This window comes from Hyla sarda, chromosome 2 (assembly GCF_029499605.1).
Source record: "Hyla sarda isolate aHylSar1 chromosome 2, aHylSar1.hap1, whole genome shotgun sequence".
Taxonomy (NCBI): domain Eukaryota; kingdom Metazoa; phylum Chordata; class Amphibia; order Anura; family Hylidae; genus Hyla; species Hyla sarda.
Window position 1 is genome coordinate 243,379,187 of NC_079190.1, and position 6,000 is coordinate 243,385,186.

Here is a 6,000-nt window from a genome sequence, read left to right on the forward strand (position 1 = left end):
CAACTCAAGATTAAATTAAACTTTTCTTCTGCATATCATCCTCAATCCAATGGACAAGTAGAAAGAATTAACCAGGTCCTGGGTGATTATTTACGACATTTTGTTTCCTCCCGCCAGGATGATTGGGCAGATCTTCTACCATGGGCCGAATTCTCGTATAACTTTAGAGTCTCTGAATCTTCCTCCAAATCCCCATTTTTCGTGGTGTACGGCCGTCACCCTCTTCCCCCCCTCCCTACTCCCTTGCCCTCTGGTTTGCCCGCTGTAGATGAAGTGACTCGTGACCTTTCCATCATATGGAAAGAGACCCAAGATTCTCTTTTACAGGCTTCATCTCGCATGAAAAAGTTTGCCGATAAGAAAAGAAGAGCTCCCCCCATTTTTGCTCCCGGAGACAAGGTATGGCTCTCCGCTAAATATGTCCGCTTTCGTGTCCCCAGTTACAAACTGGGTCCACGCTATCTTGGTCCTTTCAAAGTCTTGTGCCAAATTAATCCCGTCTCTTACAAACTTCTTCTTCCTCCTTCTCTCCGTATTCCTAATGCCTTTCATGTCTCTCTTCTTAAACCACTCATCATCAACCGTTTCTCTCCCAAATTAGTTTCTCCCACTCCTGTCTCCGGTTCTTCTGACGTCTTCTCAGTGAAAGAGATACTGGCCTCCAAGACGGTCAGAGGAAAAAGGTTCTTTTTGGTGGATTGGGAGGGCTGTGGACCTGAAGAGAGATCCTGGGAACCTGAGGACAACATCCTAGACAAAAGTCTGCTCCTCAGGTTCTCAGGCTCTAAGAAGAGGGGGAGACCCAAGGGGGGGGGTACTGTTACGCCGAGCGCTCCGGGTCCCCGCTCCTCCCCGGAGCGCTCGCTTCTCTCTCGCTACCGCAGCGCTCCGGGCAGCTCCACTGACCCGGTGCGCTGCGATACCGTCTCCAGCCGGGATGCGATTCGCGATGCGGGTAGCGCCCGCTCGCGATGCGCATCCCGGCTCCCGTACCTGACTCGCTCTCCGTCTGTCCTGTCCCGGCGCGCGCGGCCCCGCTCCCTAGGGCGCGCGCGCGCCGGGTCTCTGCGATTTAAAGGGCCACTGCGCCGCTGATTGGCGCAGTGGTTCCAATTAGTGTGTTCACCTGTGCACTCCCTATTTATACCTCACTTCCCCTTCACTCCCTCGCCGGATCTTGTTGCCATTGTGCCAGTGAAAGCGTTTCCTTGTGTGTTCCTAGCCTGTGTTCCAGACCTCCTGCCGTTGCCCCCGACTACGATCCTTGCTGCCTGCCCCGACCTTCTGCTACGTCCGACCTTGCTTCTGTCTACTCCCTTGTACCGCGCCTATCTTCAGCAGTCAGAGAGGTTGAGCCGTTGCTAGTGGATACGACCTGGTCACTACCGCCGCAGCAAGACCATCCCGCTTTGCGGCGGGCTCTGGTGAAAACCAGTAGTGACTTAGAACCGATCCACTAGCACGGTCCACGCCTATCCCTCTCTGGCACAGAGGATCCACTACCTGCCAGCCGGCATCGTGACACCTACCTTTTAGAAAAGTAAGGAGAAGGTCATGCTGATGGTCTAAAATAAGGACTTCAGCTTGGTGACCATGCAATTCACATTTTTGCTAAAATTGCTCCACTAACCATCCAGGGGGTACTGAAGCTGCTTATACAAGTCCCGCCATGAGATCAAATATCACTAGGGATTTTTGTTCTGTTTGCGGTTTCCCTATCAGAACCGCATGCATTCCCTTGTCTCTTTTCAAGAGGGAGCTCCCAACTTCAGACAGCCACTTTTTTTTACTTTAGCAAAAGCAAAAGAACAGATCCACCAACATGCATAACCCCTCTTAAGAAAAAAAAAGACAAGCCAGGTCATCTTAATAAATTAAATGGCTTCCTCTTTTGTACTTTTTTCTTCTTACTGACACTTTTGTTGTTCATTTTCTCTTGTTAATGGGTTCGGGGGAAGAGGGGGCACACTGAGGGGCTCAATTTGTTTTTCAAGTTATTGTTTATAATTATTTTTATTATACTTTCTATATGCTGTGTTTGGATACAGATCTTTTGGGTGGACCTGTTGTACATAACTGCTATTTACATTAGCTTCCTGTCTGTTTCTTACTTTGTTCATTAGAGTCACTGACCTATTTCATATACATTTTGCCCAATGTTTTTTTCTCCTTCTCCTTGTGTGTCTTTTTGTTTGCTTGTCTCGTCCTTTAGTCCTATTGAAAGCTTGGCTCTGCCTTTAGCTTGAGTAATTTTCTTTGATGAAGTGGTTTGACATTTGGCCTCCCTAGAGTGTGTTATTACTCTGTCCCCTCTGGCAGCTCTTACTTAAAAATTTTATCCCACAGTGTGCAAGGGTTAAACTCCCAAGTTAGATGGAGGTAAGACTTTCAGTAATACCATTCTTTTGGCAGCTGACATACGTCTTCAGGAGCCCCACTTTTCCAATAACTCTGTTCCTACTCATTTTCATAGATGGTCTCAAACATGGCTTCCTAGCCTAAGCAACAGAGAATAATATGGGAGTCTGGATTTACTGGGTTTCCTTCACTTACCATTATATCACACATCATCCAACCAGTCGGTTTATTTTGGTCATTGGGTTCTGTGGTTTCCTTTAGTTATTTTTATGCTCCTAACACTAATTCAAGCAACTACTTCCCCACGTAGAGCATTCTTTGTTTCTGGGTGTAGATTCTGAAATGTGGCACTTGACCATGTCCTGGATAGATCAAACCCTCAGCTCTCCACACTGACCCCAGGGGTCTCCTGTTAGCATAGTTGTTATTAAAGAATGACTTGACTAATGCCTGGTGCAATCATAACAGGACAAGAAGAGAGTATATCTCATCTGCCGATAAAACCTTCTGAAGGATTGAGCATATTCTTGTCCATGCTGTTCTTCTACCCCTTTTTACTTTGCCTAAAATCACCCATGTACATGGTCAGATTATGATATCTTGATTGATTTTAGCCTGCTGTGGTCAAGGCCACTGGCTTTTCGTTGGAACTTAGAGCATACCTGTTTTTTAGGTGACTTTTCATGATAAGCTGCCATGTGTATGTACATAAGAAGCGGCACTATTTATGGCCATTATATAACTTATTTATAGCATTTTTAACAGATTTCTGCTCTACAGGTTTTATCCATAAGTTTCAGTCCTCCTAAGGCCGGTCGGCAGAGCCTAGCATTTACATTACACATTGTACATAAAGAGAGGGGGATATCTTGCACATCTATGTCTTTATTCAGAGCCTAGTGCATCAGTAGCATGGAAAGCACGATAAAGCAGTGGTGAACTGTCTAAACTGTGAATAAAGCCCTGGGTTGAGATCTATTACTTAGAGAGGTATACCATTACTGTATTTTTGCAGCTTGTGTGTGATCCTTGTGTGTGATTTTTGCAGCTTGTGTGCACTCCCCCCTAACATCTCCTTTCTTCCCCTCTCCATAAACATGTATTGTTTGTCATTTTTCTTCTTTAGTGAACTGCAGGACAAACTGAGCAGATTTTGCCGAATAACATATATTACAAATTTTTTAATAATGGCTTGTTCTATTGATCTATGCAAAGTAGTGCTTATTAACAGTATATAACAGTGCCTATTTAATGATATTGCCCTCCTCAACCCAACCTGTCTTCAGGAAATAGGCGACGAGGTAAAATTTTATTTTGATTCCATCTTTCCGTCGATAATTTGGGCTGCTCATAAGGGGATCATTAGTAAGCTTATTCAGATGGGCACCTGGTTAAAGCATTCCTATAATTAAACCCTAGGACAAAAAGAAAAAGAATATGCTGCTCTCTTAAAAGAGCATTCTAACCTGTGTGTCTACCTCTAGTCCTAGCTTCAGTTTCAAACCCTCCTGTGTTTTGGCTGTAGTGTCAGTCATTGTCATGACGAAACCTGCGCCAAATCAGAACTGTGGATGATGAGCCAAAGGCATCTTGCCTTGGCATGCACAAAATTGAGCTGAGGTATTTAAACTTCAGTCTGTCCTCTACACATTGCCTGTGATAGAGATTCTTCCTTGCATTGGTCCTCTATCTATTGTGTTACTGTCTGACCTGCATTTACTACTTTGGCTTTTGACCTTAGTACCCTTCTGCCTTCTGATTAGGTACTGTGTTGCTATCTTGGTTTTAATTTGACTTGCCTGACTTCTCTTTATCTTTCTGTTCAATCATTCCCTGTGTTTTGTTATTGCTTCCTGGTCTGAGCCTGTTTATCCCATTGTGTCCTAACCTGACCCTGACATTGTTACGCTCTGCACTTTCCTCAGAGTAGGGACCATCACCAAGTTTGTGGTCCCTTGTTAAGGTCAGGGTTCATTGGTAAGCCTAGGCTGCTCTTATTTCTGGCCAACGTAACAAGCATTAGTTTCCTCCAGACCTATAACCTGAAGTGGAAGAAATCCGAATTCAACTTAGTATGGCTCTTATGATTAGGACAGAAAAGACAATTATGCTCATTAGTGCACATTTCATAATGCGTGTAATGTAGACACCCACAAAAGTATACTTACTTCAACACCAGTTCTGCTCCTTCAAGGGCATTTGTTCCGTGTTTTTTGCGCAGTAGACACATTTATAACAGGGTATGGAAATGTTGGATTACAGTGCAGAGGGTCTAAAAAATTTGAATTAAAGAATAAAAATAAGAAAGTATGATATATCTATAACAGCACAATAGTATACAGATATTTCCTTAACCTTTCTCTAGATAGATAGATAATTTTTGGTCACTTAATTAGTTCAACCTACTCATGTTTGATGAGGATAAGGTAGTATGAGAAAACTGGTTTTAAGCATCAGCAAATCAAATAGCCTAAATTACCTGGCCTTCTAACACAGGCTTGAAGAAGAGAAACTTTACACACTCATTGACAAAATGTATGCACCAAAAGGAATTGTTGAAGTCAAATGAAACTTAATATGTGAGAATTTAATAAAGATATATGTAAATGATTACAATATTAGAGTGAAAATATAAGCTTATTGAGGTGAGGAAAACTGTGCAACTAAAAGGAGACCCTAGTACCCTGTTGGGCGGCCTTTAGCCTAAAGACAAAATGACACATATGGTAAAAGGATGCCCTGCACATATTGCTGAGATGCTTGTGTCCTCCATACTAGAGGTTACTGAGCTTGTTAATCTAACAAAACCATGCAGGTTTACAAAAATCTTTTATAACAATAGGTATACTTTATGAACTTTATTTGATGTGGTGATTAGGGATGACTTCCCGCATCACCAAGTACATGTACCAGATGAGAATAAACTGTCACAGCTGCGCTCCGATCCTGGGTTAACCCTGTAGACGCTGAGACCGCAGCATCTATTAGGGTAACAGAGGGAGGGAGCTCCCTCTGTCACTGATCGTCGCTCTGCAAAGGGAAAGCAAAGCGCCGATGGTTATCATGGCAACCAGAGGCCTTACACTGGCCTCTGTTGTCATGGCCCCATGAGCGATCAGTCCCTACCTACAGTACTGACAGACATAGGCATACTTCAATGGAGTACAGATGTGTACTCCATTGAATTCTGTGTATAATAGTAAAAAAAAAAAAAAAAGAGTGAAAAAGGTTGTAAAATAAAAAAAAGTATAAAAAATTAGAAAAATTGAAAAATAAAAAAATGTGCACAATACACCCCCAAAAATAGACCCCCCCAAATACATCAACATGTCCCGCAAAAAAAGAGTCCTCACACAATTGCATCATTGCATCAGTGAAAAAATAAAAAAGTTACAGCTCATAGAATGCAGGACTTACAAACATGATTTTTATGCCATAATTGAACTAAAATATAAAAAAAAGTATACAAATTTGGTATCGCCATAATTTTATCAACCTGCAGTGTAACGTTAACATGTCATTTATACCGCATGATGAACTATCTAAAAAATTTAAAAAAAAACACAGAATAGATTTTTTTATGTATACCACCTTATTAAAAAAAAAAAAAAAAAAAATCAGTGTCACATGTACCCCAGAATG

The 6,000-nt window shown here is 42.5% G+C and overlaps 1 protein-coding gene across 1 annotated transcript in view; it reads right to left on the minus strand.

Moving 5' to 3' along the window:
* The window catches only part of SSC4D (scavenger receptor cysteine rich family member with 4 domains), a 104,345-nt gene extending 99,732 nt beyond the window's left edge, over positions 1-4,613 (minus strand). Inside the window, exon 1 of the mRNA XM_056556788.1 lies at positions 4,527-4,613. The gene's annotated coding sequence lies outside the window, so the exon portion shown is untranslated. The remainder of the gene's footprint in view (positions 1-4,526) is intronic.
* Positions 4,614-6,000: the final 1,387 nt, after the last annotated feature.